This window comes from Ranitomeya variabilis, chromosome 6, assembly GCF_051348905.1.
Source record: "Ranitomeya variabilis isolate aRanVar5 chromosome 6, aRanVar5.hap1, whole genome shotgun sequence".
Lineage (NCBI taxonomy): Eukaryota > Metazoa > Chordata > Amphibia > Anura > Dendrobatidae > Ranitomeya > Ranitomeya variabilis.
The window spans coordinates 421,542,730-421,562,747 of record NC_135237.1 but is presented as its reverse complement, the minus strand read 5'-3'; positions in this window follow the sequence as shown (position 1 = coordinate 421,562,747).

The following is a 20,018-nucleotide window of genomic DNA, read 5'->3' as shown; positions in this document are numbered from 1 at the left end:
TGCATACCAGCTGGGCTTGCCATACCTGCCATGCGCACCTGTGTATAAGCTGAGCCAGCCTGCACCTGCCGTGCTCACCTGTATACCAGTCATACCAGCCTATACCAGCTATACCAGCCTGCACCTGCCATGCTCATCAGTATGTCAACCATTCCAGTTCCCACCTGCCAGTACCTACCTGTATACCACTCTTGCCAGCCTACACCTATCAGTGCCTGTGCAGCGCCCCAGAGTCCTGGTCGTTGCAGTACTGACGCTCCGCCACTAAGGGGAGTGATGGTACGTCTGATGGCACTTAAGGAGTTCACCTGACCAGGTATCACAGTCACACACTACATTTCATGCTCTGGCCACCAGGGGAAGCAAAGGGTTCTATGTATTAGGCCACTCCTCACAATCTGGTAAAACTGGGGGCTGAAGTTAGTCAAAAGCTGACTGGGTTGGATCCAGGCAACATCCTGTGGCAGAGGGTGTTGCAGGGGAAGATTCAGGGGGGTCTCTGTCAGGGGTAGGATACTGACAGTGGCCTAGCGAACAGAACAGAACGTTACGGAGCCGCGCCTGCACCCGTTGCGGTGGCATCCTAAGAAAGGAAACAAAGAGAAGTTTATTGTGGAGAAGTGAGAAACGAGATCGCAGCAAAAAGGAGATAAAGCCAGTAGGAGTCGTGCCGTAAGATTGAGGCAACATCCTACTGAGGTGTGTAGCCGGTGGCCGGAACGCCGAGGAAGTATTTGGCTCCAAGCATTACTTCAAACAGCGGCAGGACAGTTAATTTTAGGTTGGCTGTCTCACCTAAATCACCTAAGAAGACATAGGGGGCAATTGTGGGAGAGGGGCGACGCTAGGGTCCCGGAAGAACTCCAGGCCTACCCGTCATACGGGTACGTCCTATCCATATCATCTGGGGGACGGAGAAAGAACATCAGAACAGATACGAGTTGTGAGAAAGAACATCAGAAACAGACACAACAGTTGTGAGGACTATCCCGTGGTACTCAGCAGGGAGGTACTACAACACACAGGTGCTAGAAGGTAGGCACTGATTTCCACCTGCAAAGGGAAATCTGGATGTGCCTTCGGACCGGCCGGTCTCAGCCAGCCCTGTTAGCAGTACTCTGGATTGAGGATCCTGAAGCCTTCAGTAAAGAGGTAAAGAGACTGCAACCCTGTGTCCTCGTTATTCACCGCGACCTGCGCCACGCACCATCATCCCACCTTCCATTGGATGCCCCTTAGCAGGGTCATGGACGGTCTAGCCACCGTGACAACCCCAGGACCGAGACAGAGAGGTCCGTACCGAGTACCCCGCGGCCCTGCGTTTGGGGGCGCTCCAACTTGGCGTCACGAACAGGATCTACTTAAGCCTGAAGAATCAGGTCATGTGTGCCTTGGAACTGTGACTGAATTGTGCTTGAACTGTGATTTATTGCAAAGACTGTGGATTGCCACTTCCTGCCAAAACCGCCGCCATTGCAGCACCACGAGGAGCGCAGAAGAAGAAGAAGGGCGTGCCATGGGAGGAGACAATCAAAATGGCGCCAGAAGCAGCGACCGTCCCCTCCGACTACTGTTGCGAGATGACGACCTGCCCAGAAGCAGAGGAGAATTGCCCCCTGATTTGCAACGGCGGGAACGAGAGGAAGAAGAAGCTACGCCCTCGGAAAATGGAGGGGCAATGTGCATGTGCCGCCGAAGATCCCGGAGCAGGGATGGCGACCAGCGAGTCCCAGAGCGACGGCGAAGTGATCCCGGCCTGTCCTCGCCCACCGGAGGCGGACCCAAACCCACCGCAGCTGGAGGATCAAGACTTTTTGGAGCTACAGGCGACGGAGCCAAGCCAGCCTATCCCAAACGCAGAGCCAGCCGCTGTGAAGCCACGGAAGCCGGAGCCGAGTGAGAGGGTCGCATTGGAGGAACCGCAGTCCGGGCTGCAGCCGATCCCAGTGTCCTTGTCAACGGAATTGATCGACATCGGTGGAACCACATCAGACGCAGGTATGGAAAGCGTCCCTGCTCCCCCGACCGATCCTGCTCCCATGACCGCTCCCCAGCCCGACAGTAACCGAGTTTTCACCGCTGAGCTGGTAGTGATAACCCCAGGCACGATGGAGAAGCTGGTGCCTCCGTTACCAACAATGATGGGGAAACCGCTAGATGTGAGCTCAGAGGGGGTGATCTTCCAATGGGACACCACGGATTGGGCCGGATGGGGCCAGGCAGGAGGGCCTCAGCATTGCTGCGCTCACCTGGGAGCAATATAAGCAATGCTTAATTCTACAATGGCAGAACCAAAAAGAGACAGAACCAAATGACCCACCAAGAGTACAAAGACCAAAGACTGAACATAATAGGAGGAACTCGGTAAGGCAGAGGACTGTACTAGCCTTTCACCTGAAGCGGGGTTGGGGCTCCATACAAGAACCAGGACTGCAGACTGAAATCTTCTTTACCAGCTATAATGTGAAAACCCCGTCCCGCAATAGATGTGACAATCAGCTACCATGTAAAGGGGACCAGGTGACCTACACTCACTCGCCACCGGAGTGCGCATGGGTGGTGCGCTCGAGACGTCCAACGATGCTAGCCGGCAGTAGCGCCACCTGCTGTCCCGACTACGACTAACCCTGATTTGACAAACGCTACTACTGTCGCCACGGTGTGTATTATCGCCGCTACTGAACTTGCAACCACAGCTGACATTCGAATTCAGACACCGGGTGATCTGACCACGCCTGGGAGACCAACCAGTGAAACCGATCCTGCATCCGCCAAGGACAGAGGACCGCAGCCTTACCGGCCGGGGAGTGTCCGCCACCAGCTGATGCAGTGTAACCTCCTGTAAGGATAAACCTCGGAACCACGAGTATGTAAATACTTAACTGTTTATTTCCCTGCCTTTTGCTGCTAAAACCCGACTAGGGTTATTTCTTAAAGGGATCCCTTTGTTTACCCGGGATCCCTATAGCTTTTTATTTTTGCTTTTGTTTTATTTTTGCTTTTGTTCATCAACGTTCACAAAGACTACCGAATCATGGACGTGAATGGTTCACAAACTGTATTGTAAATAGTTTGCACCTTCTTAAAGGTGCCCCTTACTGGTTTTGCAAAAGAGAGAGCTTTTTGAAGAGACTGTTCCTGAGTACAGCACAGAAGCTCTTGCTTTAACCGGACTTGCAGATAGAGAGAGTCTGCACTACCTCGAAGAGACTTGGTTCCCTCTTAAAGGGAACGTTCACCAGTTACACTTAAAGTATAATGTTGCCTTAAAGAAAGTAGATCGTAATAATGTTTTACATAGAAGTAATATGTAGTTAGCTAGATAGTTATAGAGGATGTTTAATAATGTTACTAGAGAATGAGGACAGGAAGTAAACCCGTAGGGGTTAGTGAGTGAGTCCTCCTGGGAACCATAGTGAGATGGCTCAGTGATCCTGTACTAAGAAAAGAGGCAGTAGGCCTGGGCAGATAGACAGGCAGTCCTGCATACGAAAAATCAGAGAGTAAAAAGAAAGATGTTGCACTTAGAAGAGAGAAATAAAGAAAAAGTTAATTTATATTTTAGAGTTTTATAGTAAGCCTTTAGTGGGTTCAGCCTATACGCCCTTAAAGGAGAAGTTAAATTATTGTTCAGAATTTGCACCTTGTAGAATACCCGGCTGGGTAATAGAAGTTATTTATAGTGTGTTATTTAAAATATTTAACCATGTTTTCTTTGTAACGTTCAAGAGTCCTCACCTCCCATAAAGGGAAGCACTGTTATATTTACTTGTTCATTGCATTTCAAAACTTTGTATGTCTTTTGCTGACATGTATTGTTGTTTACTTCCCAGTCCGGGAGTACTGGATTTAACCGGGGGGGAGTGCAGCGCCCCAGAGTCCTGGTTGTTGCAGTACTGACGCTCCGCCACTAAGGGGAGTGATGGTACGTCTGATGGCACTTAAGGAGTTCACCTGACCAGGTATCACAGTCACACACTACATTTCACACTCTGGCCACCAGGGGGAGCAAAGGGTTCTATGTATTAGGCCACTCCTCACAATCTGGTAAAACTGGGGGCTGGATAGGAAGTTAGTCAGAAGCTGACTGGGTTGGATCCAGGCAACATCCTGTGGCAGAGGGTGTTGCAGGGGAAGATACAGGGGGGTCTCTGTCCGGGGTAGGATCCTGACAGTGGCCTAGCGAACAGAACAGAACGTTACGGAGCCGCGCCTGCACCCATTGCGGTGGCATCCTAAGAAAGGAAACAAAGAGAAGTTTATTGTGGAGAAGTGAGAAAGAGATCGCAGCAAAAAGGAGATAAAGCCAGTAGGAGTCGTGCCGTAAGATTGAGGCAACATCCTACTGAGGCGTGTAGCCGGTGGCCGAAACGCCGAGGAAGTATTTGGCTCCAAGCATTACTTCAAACAGCGGCAGGACAGTTAATTTTAGGTTGGCTGTCTCACCTAAATCACCTAAGAAGACATAGGGGGCAATTGTGGGAGAGGGGCGACGCTAGGGTCCCGGAAGAACTCCAGGCCTACCCGTCATATGGGTGCGTCCTATCCATATCATCTGGGGGACGGAGAAAGAACATCAGAACAGATACGAGTTGTGAGAAAGAACATCAGAAACAGACACAACAGTTGTGAGGACTATCCCGTGGTGCTCAGCAGGGAGGTACTACAACACACAGGCGCTAGAAGGTAGGCACTGATTTCCACCTGCAAAGGGAACTCTGGATGTGCCTTCGGACCGGCCGGTCTCAGCCAGCCCTGTTAGCAGTACTCTGGATTGAGGATCCTGAAGCCTTCAGTAAAGAGGTAAAGAGACTACAACCCTGTGTCCTCGTTATTCACCGCGACCTGCACCACGTACCATCATCCCACCTTCCATTGGACGCCCCTTAGCAGGGTCACGGACCGGGTCTAGCCACCGTGACAAAACCAAGGACCAAGACAGAGAGGCCCGGTACCGAGTACCCCGCGGCCCTGCGTCTGGGAGCTCTCCAACTGCCTATATATCAGCTGTACCAGCCTACATCTACCAGTGCCTGCCTGTATACCAGCCATTCCTGCCAGCATCTGCATGTGTCTATATTTCTGCAGTAGCAAATAGATCAATGGCTGCACTCAACTGTACTAAAGCAAGGAAATGTGTAATACATGAAATGTGAATAGCTTAATGGCTTGTGAAATCTATGAAAAAACACATGAGATGCTTAGCACAAGATTTGGCCAAAAAATGTGAGCCCATCCACCAAATGTCAAGGTAATCTCAAATCGGATGGGTCCCTGACCTGACTGCCTAGTGTGAACACTTACCTATGGCTAATAACATGGTAAAGCCTGCATTTATAGGAAGGTCAGAACCAACTGTGTTTGGATGTAATTAAAATCACAGCATGACGAAGGGCGGGGCGTTCAAGTCAGAAAAAATGGTACATAGCAAATATAAGTAAACTGACTGAACAGCAATCTAGTCTGAACTGGTGCATAACCAAAAAAGTCTTACATAGCACTATGTGGTGCCCATATTACTATATGGAGGACTATGTGGTGTCCATTAAATTGTATGGAGGACTATACTGTATAGTCTAAAATTAAAATTTTTGAATCTCCCAGGGCATGCACTGTGTGCTGCGAGGATTCACTGGTTTCTGAGCTATTGCAGAACTTACACTAGATATCACTCAGATAATATACCTATATTTATCTGCCACATATGTGCATCATGAGGCGTGGTATGTGTTAAAGGGACCCATTCAGATTCTTTTGTCTGGGTCCCAAGAAAAGCTGGAGTTGGCCCTGCCTAGGTGATTTACAGATGTTTATATGTTAAGCCGTTAAAATAAATAAAGTCACATTTTCTACATTTTCATAAGGGTTACAAGAGAAAATGGACACTGAAAATTGTTGTGCAATTTCTCCTGAGTACGCCAACACCCCATATTTTGTGGAAAACCACTGTTTGTACACATGGCAGGGCCCGGAAGGGAAAGAGCACCGTTTGACGTTTTGAGCATAAAATTGGCTGGTGTCAAGAGCGGATACCAAGTCATGTTCAGAGTGACCCTGATGTGCCTAAACAGTGGAAACCCACCACACGTGACCCCATTTTGGAAGTTAGACTCCTCAAGGAACTTATCTAGATGTATGGTGAGCACCTTGAACCCACAGGTGCTTCACAGAAGTTTATAAAGTAGAGCTGTGAAAATAAAAAATCAAATGTTTTACTTACAAATGATCGTTTAGCCTGAATGTTTTTTTTCACAATGGTAACATGAGAAAATGGACCCCTAAAACTGGTATGTAATTTTTCCTGAGTATGTCGATACCCCGTATATGGGGGAAAATCACTGTTTGGGTGCACAGCAGTTCTTGCAAGGGGAGGAGCACCGTTTGACTTTTTGAAGAAACAAAATTGCTGAATTCCAGAGCGAACGCCATGTCGCATTTAGAGAGCCGCTGATTTGCCTAAACAGTGGAAAGCCCCCTCAAGTGACCCCCATTTTGGGAAATAGACCCCTCATGGAACTTATATAGATGTATGGTGATCACCTTGAACCCCCAGGTACTTTACAAAAGATTATAACGGTGAGCCGTGAAAATAAAAAAATCACATTTTTCAACAAAAATGATTTTAGCCCAATATATTTTATTTTCACAAGGCTAACAGGAGAACAGAAAATGGATGTCTAAAATTGTTGTGCAATTTCTACTGAGTATGCTGATACCACATATTTTGGGGAAACCACTGTTTGGGCTTATGACAGGTTGTTTGCATGGTTGTTTGTTATCACTTCAGGAAGAGGAGGAGGAGTCGGAAAAACAAAAGAAGGCAGAATCCTCACCCTCACTGTCGGTGCCAGAGACAAGGAAAGTGTATTCCTCCTTCACTGAATACAGAGTTTGGGGCAAGTGGGACAACATTTTTTCACGTATGCGGTGTTTGTGTGTACCAAATTTTATTCAGGTGTGTGAGTGTTTGATGTAAACTACTTTTTTATTTAGAAGAGAAAAAATGAAAAAGTTATAGAAGGGAAAAATATTAAAATGTGGTCAAATAAAAGACAAAACTTACTAAATGGACGTCAGTATAAAACAAATTACTGAGACCCCGCAACTAACACTAAACATAATTCAATTCTGTAAAAAATACCGTAGTAGTCGCCGATTACTACAGTATAATTTTTTTTATTCTTTTTTTTCAGACACAAAAAAGCAACAACCGGAGGTCGATTACTGATGTGCATCAGTGATCAGCGGTCGACAGCTGTAAGATGCACATGGATGTGATTCTTTATTTCTGCGCTGATACTATCTAAATTCAGTAAAAAATACTGTATTAGACACAGATTATGACAGTATATTTTTACTGTCCATAATCTAACTTTTTTTAAATTCTTTTTTCACACCCCAAAAAAAGCAACAACCAGAAGTCGATCACTGATGTGCATATCTGATCAGCACTTGACGGCTGTAGCACGCACGCACAGATATGATTCTTTTTTTCCGCACTATGTGACACTAAATTCAGTAAAAATTACACCATGCGCAAACTTCTGGTACTGTGAAATTTAATATTTCTGATTTTGAGATATTACAATAATACATCCACTTCTGTGAAAAGGGTCTGCAAAGTACATTAGGCACTGAGATGAGTGTTTCAAGGGGCCTCAGTAGGTTATTGCAAGACATATTTTGCTCTCTGGTGAAGCTGTTATTATTGATTTAATGAAGATATCTCCAGAAAGGTAATTTAAATGTTCAAATTTATCTTACAACTTTGCATAATAGCTCAATATTGGAACCTTCTATGTCCTACAAGTTATGACTGCTCTTGAAAAAAAAAATTGCTGTGAGATGCTCTAATATTAAGCAAAGGCTGCATTTTCTGAATGTAATGATGTATTCTTATTTGATTTCTTGATGTTTTACTGAATAATACCTGACTTTTTATTAATTGTTTTAATGCAAAATTTTAGGTCTATCAGGAAAACTGTATAATGTGGTCATATTGCTCTCCAAAGGGGACCAAAAAATATAAAATAAATACAAAAAAATCTGGGTACGCATACGCACGACTACCATTATTAAACTTATGGTACTTTATATAATCAGGTTCACTGAACAGCAAAATGCAGAATCCCTACCTGTCAGATGTATTAAATAAAAATACTGTTAAAATAATTTTTATCAGACTTTAATATAAAGCTTTACTGCTTTGAATAATTTCTTACTTGTGAGCTAATATACAGCTCTGGCAAAAATTAAGAGATGACCACATCAAAACCCTGTCATGGGCAGCCCAATCTCCAGACCTAAACCCCATTGAAAACCTCTGGAATGTAATCAAGAGGATGATGGATAGTCACAAGCCATCAAACAAAGAAGAACTGCTTAAATTTTTGCGCCAGGTGCAGTGTGAAAGACTAGTGGCAAGCATGCCAAGACGCTGAAAGCTGTGATTATAAATCATGGTTATTCCACAAGATATTGATTTCTGAATGCTTCCTGAGTTAAAACATTAGTTTTGTTGTTTCTAAATGATTATGAACTTGTTTTCCTTTAACCCCTTTCTGACATCGGACGTACTATCCCGTCGAGGTGGGGTGGGCCCCCATGACCACGGACGGGATAGTACGTCCAGCGCGATCGGCGGCGCTCACGGGGGGAGCGCGGCCTATCGCGGCTGGGTGTCAGCTGCCTATCGCAGCTGACATCCGGCACTATGTGCCAGGAGCGGTCACGGACCGCTCCCGGCACATTAACCCCCGGCACACCGCGATCAAACATGATCGCGATGTGCCGGCGGTGCAGGGAAGCATCGCGCAGGGAGGGGGCTCCCTGCGGGCTTCCCTGAGCCTCCCGCAGCAACGCGATGTGATCGCGTTGCTGCGAGGGTCTTACCTCCCTCCCTGCCTGCTCCAGACCCGGATCCAAGATGGCCGCGGATCCGGGTCCTGCAGGGAGGGAGGTGGCTTCACAGAAGCCTGCTCAGAGCAGGCACTGTGAAGCAGCCTGCACTTCTCTCAGATCGGTGATCTGTCAGAGTGCTATGCAAACTGGCAGATCACCGATCTGTATTGTCCCCCCCTGGGGCAAAGTAAAAAAGTAAAAAAAAATTTTTCCAAATGTGTAAAAAAAAAATAAAAAAAAATATTCCAAAATAATGACATAAAATATATATATTATTCCCATAAATACATTTCTTTATCTAAATAATAAAAAAAAACAATAAAAGTACACATATTTAGTATCGCCGCGTCCGTAACGACCCGACCTATAAAACTGGCCCACTAGTTAACCCCTTCAGTAAACACCGTAAGAAAAAAAAAAAAAACGAGGCAAAAAACAACGCTTTATTATCATACTGCCGAACAAAAAGTGGAATAACACGCGATCAAAAAGACAGATATAAATAACCATGGTACCACTGAAAGCGTCATCTTGTCCCGCAAATAATGAGCTGCCATACAGCATGATCAGCAAAAAAGTAAAAAAGTTATAGTCCTGAGAATAAAGCGATGCAAAAATAATTATTTTTTCCATAAAATAGTTTTTATCGTATAAAAGCGCCAAAACATAAAAAAATAATATAAATGAGGTATCGCTGTAATCGTACTGACCCGAAGAATAAATCTGCTTTATCAATTTTACCAAACGCGGAACGGTATAAACGCCTCCCCCAAAATAAATTCATGAATAGCTTGTTTTTGGTCATTCTGCCTCACAAAAATCAGAATAAAAAGCGATCAAAAAATGTGACGTGCCCAAAAATGTTACCAATAAAAACGTCAACTCGTCCCGCAAAAAACAAGACCTCACATGACTCTGTGGACCAAAATATGGAAAATGTATAGCTCTCAAAATGTGGTAACGCAAAAAATATTTTTTGCAATAAAAAGCGTCTTTCAGTGTGTGACGGCTGCCAATCATAAAAATCCGCTAAAAAACTCGCTATAAAAGTAAATCAAACCCCCTTTCATCACCCCCTTAGTTAGAAAAAAACTTAAAAAAAATGTATTTATTTCCATTTTCCCATTAGGGCCAGGGTTAGGGTTAGTGTTAGGGTTGGGGCTAGGGTTAGGGCTAGGGTTAGGGCTAGGGTTAGGGTTAGGTCTAGGGTTAGGGCTAGGGTTAGGGTTGGGGCTAGGGTTAGGGCTAGGGTTAGGGCTAAGGTTAGGGCTAGGTCTAGGGTTAGGGTTAGGGCTAGGGTTAGGGCTAGGGTTGGGGCTAGGGTTAGGGCTAGGGTTAGGGCTAGGGTTAGGGCTAGGGTTAGGGCAAGGGTTGGGGCTAGGGTTAAGGCTACAGTTAGGGTTGGGGCTAAAGTTAGGGTTAGGGTTGGGGCTAAAGTTACGGTTAGGGTTTAGATTACATTTACGGTTGGGAATAGGGTTGGTATTAGGGTTAGGGGTGTGTCAGGGTTAGAGGTGTGGTTAGGGTTACTGTTGGGATTAGGGTTAGGGGTGTGTTTGGATTAGGGTTTAAGTTATAATTGGGGGTTTTCCACTGTTTCGGCACATCAGGGGCTCTCCAAACGCGACATGGCGTCCGATCTCAATTCCAGCCAATTCTGCGTTGAAAAAGTAAAACAGTGCTCCTTCCCTTCCGAGCTCTCCCGTGTGCCCAAACAGGGGTTTACCCCAACATATGGGGTATCAGCGTACTCAGGACAAATAGGACAACAACCTTTGGGGTCCAATTTCTCCTGTTACCCCTGGGAAAATACAAAACTGGGGGCTAAAAAATAATTTTTGTGGGAAAAAAAAAAGATTTTTTATTTTCACGGCTCTGCGTTATAAACTGTAGTGAAACACTTGGGGGTTCAAAGTTCTTACAACACATCTAGATAAGTTCCTTGGGGGGTCTAGTTTCCAAAATGGGGTCACTTGTGCGGGGCTTCTACTGTTTAGGTACATTAGGGGCTCTGCAAACGCAATGTGACGCCTGCAGACCATTCCATCTAAGTCTGCATTCCAAATGGCGCTCCTTCCCTTCCGAGCCCTTCCATGCGCCCAAACAGTGGTTCTCCCCACATATGGTGTATCATCGCATTCAGGACAACTTGTACAACAAATTTTGGGGTCCAATTTCTCCTGCTACCCTCGGGAAAATACAAAACTGGGGGCTAAAAAAATAATTTTTGTGGGAAAAAATGTTTGTTTTATTTTTACGGCTCTGCATTATAAACTTCTGTGAAGCCCTTGGTGGGTCAAAGTGCTCAAAACACATCTAGATAAGTTCCTTAGGGGGTCTACTTTCCAACATGGTGTCACTTGTGGGGGGTTTCTACTGTTTAGGTACATTAGGGGCTCTGCAAACGCAATGTGACGCCCTTCCATGCGTCCAAACGGTGGTTCCCCCCCACATATGGGGTATCAGCGCACTCAGGACAAATTGGACAACAACTTTTGGTGTCCAATTTCTCCTGTTACCCTCGGGAAAATACAAAACTGGGGGCTAAAAAATAATTTTTGTGGGAAAAAATTTTTGTTTTATTTTTACAGCTCTGCATTATAAACTTCTGTGAAGCCCTTGGTGGGTCAAAGCGCTCACCACACATCTAGATAAGTTTCTTAGGGGGACTACTTTCCAAAATGGTGTCACTTGTGGGGGGTTTCTACTGTTTAGGTACATTAGGGGCTCTGCAAATGCAATGTGACACCTGCAGACCATTCCATCTAAGTCTGCATTCCAAATGACGCTCCTTCCTTTCCGAGCCCTCCCATGCGCCCAAACAGTGGTTCTCCCCACATATGGTGTATCATCGCATTCAGGACAACTTGTACAACAAATTTTGGGGTCCAATTTCTCTTGCTACCCTCGGGAAAATACAAAACTGGGGGCTAAAAAAATAATTTTTGTGGGAAAAAATGTTTGTTTTATTTTTACGGCTCTGCATTATAAACTTCTGTGAAGCCCTTGGTGGGTCAAAGCGCTCAAAACACATCTAGATAAGTTCCTTAGGGGGTCTACTTTCCAAAATGGTGTCACTTGTGGGGGGTTTCAATGTTTAGGCACATCAGTGGCTCTCCAAACGCAACATGGCGTCCCATCTCAATTCCTGTCAATATTGCATTGAAAAGTCAAACGGCGCTCCTTCCCTTCCGAGGTCTCCCATGCGCCCAAACAGTGGTTTACCCCCACATATGGGGTATCAGCGTACTCAGGACAAATTGTACAACAACTTTTGGGGTCCAATTTCTTCTCTTACCCTTGGGAAAATAAAAAATTGGAGGTGAAAAGATAATTTTTGTGAAAAAATATGATTTTTTATTTTTACGGTTCTGCATTATAAACTTCTGTGAAGCACTTGGTGGGTCAAAGTGCTCACCACACCTCTAGATAAGTTCCTTAGGGGGTCTACTTTCCAAAATGGTGTCACTTGTGGGGGGTTTCAATGTTTAGGCACATCAGGGGCTCCCCAAACGCAACATGGCGTCCCATCTCAATTCCAGTCAATTTTGCATTGAAAAGTCAAATGGCGCTCCTTCGCTTCCGAGCTCTGTCATGCGCCCAAACAGTGGTTTACCCCCACATATGGGGTATCGGCGTACTCAGGACAAATTGTACAACAACTTTTGGGGTCCATTTTCTCCTGTTACCCTTGGTAAAATAAAACAAATTGGAGCTGAAGTAAATTTTTTGTGAAAAAAAGTTAAATGTTCATTTTTATTTAAACATTCCAAAAATTCCTGTGAAGCACCAGAAGGGTTAATAAACTTCTTGAATATGGTTTTGAGCACCTTGAGGGGTGCAGTTTTTAGAATGGTGTCACACTTGGGTATTTTCTATCATATAGACCCCTCAAAATGACTTCAAATGAGATGTGGTCCCTAAAAAAAAATGGTGTTGTAAAAATGAGAAATTGCTGGTCAACTTTTAACCCTTATAACTCCCTAACAAAAAAAAATTTTGGTTCCAAAATTGTGCTGATGTAAAGTAGACATGTGGGAAATGTTACTTATTAAGTAATTTGTGTGACATATCTCTGTGATTTAATTGCATAAAAATTAAAAGTTGGAAAATTGCAAACTTTTCAAAATTTTCGCCAAATTTCCGTTTTTTTTCACAAATAAACGCAGGTACTATCACAGAATTTTTACCACTATCATGAAGTACAATATGTCATGAGAAAACAATGTCAGAATCACTGGGATCCGTTCCAGAGTTATAACCTCATAAAGGGACAGTGGTCAGAATTGTAAAAATTGGCCCGGTCATTAACGTGCAAACCACCCTTGGGGGTGAAGGGTTTAATTATTTGAAGTCTGAAAGCCCTGTTTTTTTTTTTTAAATTTTGACCTTTTCTCCTTTACAGAAAAAAATACAAAATTTATTGCTTGGAAATTCGGAGACATGTTGCAGGAAGTTTATAGAATAAAAGAACAATTTATAATTTGCTCAAAAATATACCTATGAAGAGAAAAAGCAGACACACTGAACATTTTGCAATGGTCTCTTAATTTTTGCCATAGCTGTATAAAAACACAACAAAACGTAAAAATTATAGCAGACAGAAGGTGTGTCAGCTTATTGTCCATTTCGACAAGATATACTGTATTGACATGAATATTATCTAAGCACTTGTAATAATGCAACATACCATATTTTTCGGACTACAAGATGCACTTTTTCCCCAAAAAATTTTGGGAGAAAATGGGGGTGCATCTTATAGTCGGAATATACTTACAAAATACTGTGGCGGCGGTCCCAGTCCGATGGTGCAGGGCAATGCAGCATCCCTTCCCAGGATGGTCTGGCCGTTGTGGTCTGTGGTGCAGCGGTGGTGCTTTGTGGTGTGGGGGGGCTCTGCTGGCATTTTTGCAACGCCCAAAGGCCCCTCAGATCCATTGCAGCGATGTGGTGGCCTTCGAGAAAATGGCCGCCAGGGGCGGCGCATGCTCAGATTCAGATCTCTGAGCATGCGCCGCCCCCTGCAGCCATTTTCCCGTAGGCCACCAGATTGCAGCAATGAATATGCGGGGGCCCACGGGCCTTCACAAAATGCCTGTGAAGCCCCACTGCACCACAGAGCGTCACTGCCGCACCTGTCAGAAAATGCTGGCGGAGCCCCGCCGCATCACAGAGCACCACCACCGCATCTGTCGCAAAATGCTGGCAGAGCCCCGCCGCACCACCGCCGAACCTGTCGCAAAATACCGGCTGTACCACCAGGAACCCCAGAGCACCACCGCCGCACCAACCTAGGTTGCGATTTACCTGAGGCCACCACACCAGCCTGGACCACCGAACAACCACTTTGACCACGCTCCCCTGTGACCATTCCTCCACCTGGGCCAATCCCCCTCCCGGTAAGCTGAATTCCGACTGTAAGATGGACCCCCATTTGACACATTGTTTTTTCTCCCCTATTTTCCTTTTGAAAATTTGGGGTGAGTCTTATGGTCCAGGGCATCTGATAGTCCGAAAAATAGGGTAGTTATTGCCACAACAGAACAGTTAAGAGTTATTTCTGCCAAATTACATTTACACTGCTTTGAAAGCAAAACTGGCTGGAATCGAGAGTGGACTCCATGACACGTTTGGAGAGACCCTGATGTGCCTAACCAGTGGAAAACAACCACAAGTGACCCCATTTTAGAAACTAGACCCCTCCAAGGAATTTATATAGATGTGTGGTGAGCATCTTGAACCCCAAGGTGCTTCTCAGAAATGTATAATGTTGAGATGTGAAAATAGAAAATCACATTTTTTATGCTTATACCCAAATTGTAGGGGAAAACTACTGCTTGGGGACACGGCAGGGCTCTGAAAGGAAGGAATGACGTTTGTAAAAGAGACTTTGATAGAATGATCTGTGGGCATCATGTTGCTCTTGTTAAGCCCCTGATGGGCCTAGACTGTAACGAGCTGAGTGGTGGAACCACTGTGCCAAAGCCAAAGGAAGACCTGGAGGGATGTTACTAGGAGCCTCACTCAATCTGACTACTGACCTGCAGCAGCTAATGACACCACGGTCTGTGGGGAGACAAGGGAGGTGATCGAGGTGCTGGTCCAGGACTTACCTTGGGTAGATGGCAGCTGACCAATAGGAATGGGTAGTTGGGATGGCAGGGGGGAATGTCCCTCAGATTCAAGCAGGCAGAGAAGATGACAGGAACCACAGGTGCAGACAGGACAGTCTGATGGAGAGATGAGCACTGGTGTGTGCAGCTGGCTTGGCTGCAATTGAGGAAAGCACTGGCAGGTGCAGCTGTGGCACCCCTGAGTGTTATGACCTGGTGGTTAAGAGGCCACACTGATATGACCTGGTGGCTAAAACGCAACATGGGACGAGCTCTGAGGAGGTGGTAACTCTACTGACCGCAGTTCCTAATCCTAACAACAACACTAGTAATAGCCGTGGGATGTTCCTGACTCACCCTAGACACCTCGTCACAGCCTAAGAGCTAACTACCCCTAAAGTAGGAAATAGAAAGCTATCTTGCCTCAGAGAAAACCCCCAAAGGAAAGACAGCCCCCCACAAATATTGACTGTGAATGGAGAGGGAAATGACGTACACAGAAATGAAATCAGATTTCAGCAAAGGAGGCCAATACTAAACTTGATAGACAGAGAGAAAAGGATACTGTGCGGTCAGTATTAAAAACTACAAAATCCACGCAGAGTTTACAAAAATGAACTCCACACCGACTCACGGTGTGGAGGGGCAAATCTGCTTCCCCAGAGCTTCCAGCTAGCCTGAATATGACATAGTGACAAGCTGGACAAAAAGAGACATATTTGCAGCGCAATAGAGTCCAAACAAATGGACAAACTAGAACTAGCAAAAACTTATCTTTTGCTGACAAGGACAGGCCATATGAGAAATCCAAGGAGAGAACCAAATCCAACCAAGAACATTGACAGCTGGCATGAACTAAAGCCCAGAGCAGGTTTAAATAACAAACCCAGGCAAGGCGATCAGTGGAGGCAGCTGCTACAGCTACCTAAAGGAGCAGCAGTTCCACTCGGAACCACCAGAGGGAGCCCAAGGGCAGAACTCACAAAAATACCATTAGCACCCACAGGAGGGAGCTCCAGAATGGAATTCACAACAGTACCCCCCCTTGAGGAGGGGTCACCGAACCCTCACCAGAGCTCCCAGGCCGATCAGGATGAGCCAAATGGAAAGCCCGAACCAAATCGGCAGCATGAACATCGGAGGCAACAACCCAAGAAATATCCTCCTGGCCATAACCCTTCCACTTGACCAGATATTGGAGCCTCCGCCTCGAAAAACGAGAATCCAAAATCTTCTCCACCACATATTCCAATTCCCCCTCAACCAACACCGGAGCAGGAGGATCAACGGAGGGAACCATAGGTACCACATATCTCCACAACAAGGATCTATGGAACACATTATGAATGGAAAAAGAAGCTGGAAGGGCCAAACGAAAAGACACCGGATTGATAATTTCAGAAATCTTATAAGGCCCAATAAAGCGAGGCTTGAACTTAGGGGAAGAAACCTTCATAGGAATATGACGAGAAGACAACCAGACCAAATCCCCAACACGAAGCCGGGGGCCAACACACCGACGACGGTTAGCAAAACGTTGAGCCTTTTCCTGAGACAATGTCAAATTGTCCACCACATGAGTCCAAATTTGCTGCAACCTGTCCACCACAGAATCCACACCAGGACAGTCAGAAGGCTCAAGCTGCCCCGAAGAAAAACGAGGATGAAAACCAAAGTTACAAAAAAAAGGCGAAACCAAGGTAGCCGAACTAGCCCGATTATTAAGGGCAAACTCAACCAACGGCAAAAAGGTCACCCAATCATCCTGATCAGCAGACACGAAGCATCTCAAATAGGTTTCCAAGGTCTGATTGGTTCGCTCCGTTTGGCCATTTGTCTGAGGATGGAATGCTGAAGAAAAAGACAAATCAATGCCCATTCTAGCACAAAAGGACCGCCAAAACCTAGAAACGAACTGGGAACCTCTGTTAGACACAATATTCTCCGGAATACCATGTAAACGAACCACATGCTGAAAAAATAATGGAACCAAATCAGAGGAGGAAGGCAACTTAGGCAACGGTACCAAATGGACCATCTTAGAAAAACGGTCACAAACCACCCAGATGACAGACATCTTCTGAGAAACAGGAAGATCAGAAATAAAATCCATGGAAATATGCGTCCAGGGCCTCTCAGGAATAGGCAAAGGCAAAAGCAAAACACTGGCACGGGAACAGCAAGGCTTAGCCCGAGCACAGGTCCCACAGGACTGCACAAACGAACGCACATCCCGCGACAAGGAAGGCCACCAAAAGGACCTAGCCACCAAATCTCTGGTACCGAAAATCCCAGGGAGACCAGCCAACACCGAACAATGAACCTCAGAAATTACCCTGCTAGTCCATCTATCAGGAACAAACAGTCTCCCCACTGGACAGCGGTCAGGTTTATCAGCCTGAAACTCCTGAAGTACCCGCCGCAAATCAGGGGAGATGGCAGAAAGAATCACCCCCTCCTTGAGGATCCCAGCCAGCTCAAGAATTCCCGGAGAGTCAGGCAAAAAACTCCTAGAAAGGGCATCAGCCTTCACATTCTTAGATCCTGGAATACGAGACCACAAAATCAAAATGGGAGAAAAACAGAGACCACCGAGCTTGTCTAGGATTCAACCGCTTAGCAGACTCGAGGTAAATCAGATTCTTATGATCAGTCAAGACCACCACGCGATGCTTGGCTCCCTCAAGCCAATGTCGCCACTCCTCAAATGCCCACTTCATAGCCAACAACTCCCGATTGCCGACATCATAATTACGCTCAGCAGGCAAAAACTTTCTGGAGGAGAAAGCACATGGTTTCATCAAAGAGCCATCAAAATTTCTCTGAGACAAAACGGCCCCTGCCCCAATCTCAGAAGCATCAACCTCAACCTGAAAAGGGAGCGAAACATCTGGCTGACGCAACACAGGGGCAGAAGTAAAACGACGTTTAAGCTCCTGAAAGGCCTCAACAGCCGCAGAGGACCAATTCATCACATCAGCGCCTTTCTTCGTCAAATCGGTCAGAGGCTTCACCACACTAGAAAAATTAGCAATAAAGCGGCGATAAAAATTAGCAAAGCCCAAAAATTTCTGAAGGCTCTTTACAGATGTGGGTTGAGTCCAATCATGAATGGACTGGATTTTAACAGGGTCCATTTCAATAGCCGAGGGAGAAAAAATGAAACCAAAAAAAGAAACCTCCTGAACTCCAAAGAGGCACTTAGACCCCTTCACAAACAATGCATTAGCACGAAGGACCTGAAACACCATCCTAACCTGCTTCACATGAGACTCCCAATCATCGGAAAAAAACAAAATATCATCCAAATACACAATCATGAATTTATCCAGATAATTCCGGAAGATATCATGCATAAAGGACTGAAATACCGATGGAGCATTAGAGAGCCCGAATGGCATCACAAGATATTCAAAATGGCCTTCGGGCGTATTAAATGCTGTTTTCCATTCATCACCTTGTTTAATACGCACAAGATTATACGCCCCTCGAAGGTCGATTTTAGTAAACCAACTGGCACCCTTAATCTGAGCAAACAAATCAGAAAGTAAGGGTAAAGGGTACTGGAATTTGACTGTGATCTTATTGAGAAGGCGATAATCTATACAGGGTCTCAAGGAGCCATCCTTCTTGGCAACAAGGAAGAATCCAGCCCCCAACGGTGATGAAGACAGGTGAATATGCCCCTTCTCCAAGGACTCCTTTACATAACTCCTCATAGCGGCATGCTCTGGCACAGACAGGTTGAAAAGTCGGCCCTTAGGGAACTTACAGCCAGGAATCAAATTAATGGCACAATCGCAGTCCCTATGAGGAGGCAGGGAACTGGACTTGGGCTCATCAAATATATCCTGGAAATCCGACAAAAACTCAGGAACTTCAGAAGAAGAGGGCGAGGAAATTGACATCAAAGGAATATCACTATGTATCCCCTGACAACCCCAACCAGTTACAGACATAGATCTCCAATCCAGCACTGGATTATGTACCTGTAACCATGGAAAACCCAGCACAACAACATCATGCAAATTATGCAACACCAAAAAGCGAATATTTTCCTGATGTGCTGGAGCCATGTACATGGTTAACTGTGTCCAGTACTGAGGTTTATTCTTGGCCAATGGTGTAGCATCAATCCCCCTTAAGGGAATAGGGCTCTGCAAAGGCTCCAAGGAAAAAACACAGCGCTTGGCAAATTCTAAGTCCATTAAGTTCAGGGCAGCGCCAGAATCCACAAATGCCATAACAGAAAAGGATGACAATGAGCAAATCAGGGTAACAGACAAGAGAAATTTAGGCTGTACAGTACTAATGGTAACAGACCTAGGGACCCTCTTAGTACGCTTAGGGCAGTCAGAAATAGCATGAGCAGAATCACCACAGTAAAAACACAGGCCATTCTGACATCTGAATTTCTGCCTTTCTGCTCTAGTCAAAATCCTATCACATTGCATAGGCTCAGGACTCTGCTCAGAGGACACTGCCATATGGTGCACCACCTTGCGCTCGCGCAGACGCCGATCGATCTGAATGGCCAAAGAAATTGACTCATTCAGACCAGCAGGCATGGGAAACCCCACCATAACATCTTTAAGGGCTTCAGAAAGACCCTTTCTGAAAATCGCTGCCAGGGCGTCCTCATTCCATTTTGTGAGCACAGACCACTTTCTAAATTTCTGGCAGTATACTTCTGCTGCTTCCTGACCCTGACACAGAGCCAGCAAAGTCTTTTCTGCCTGATCCACAGAATTAGGCTCGTCATACAGCAATCCGAGCGCTTGAAAAAATGAGTCAATATTGAGCAATGCAGGATTTCCTGGCTCAAGGGAGAATGCCCAGTCCTGCGGGTCGCCACGCAGCAAAGAAAAAACAATCTTCACCTGCTGAATGGGGTCACCAGAGGAACGGGGTCTCAGAGCAAAAAACAATCTGCAATTATTTTTGAAGTTCAAAAATTTAGATCTATCCCCAGAAAACAAATCAGGAATAGGAATTCTAGGCTCT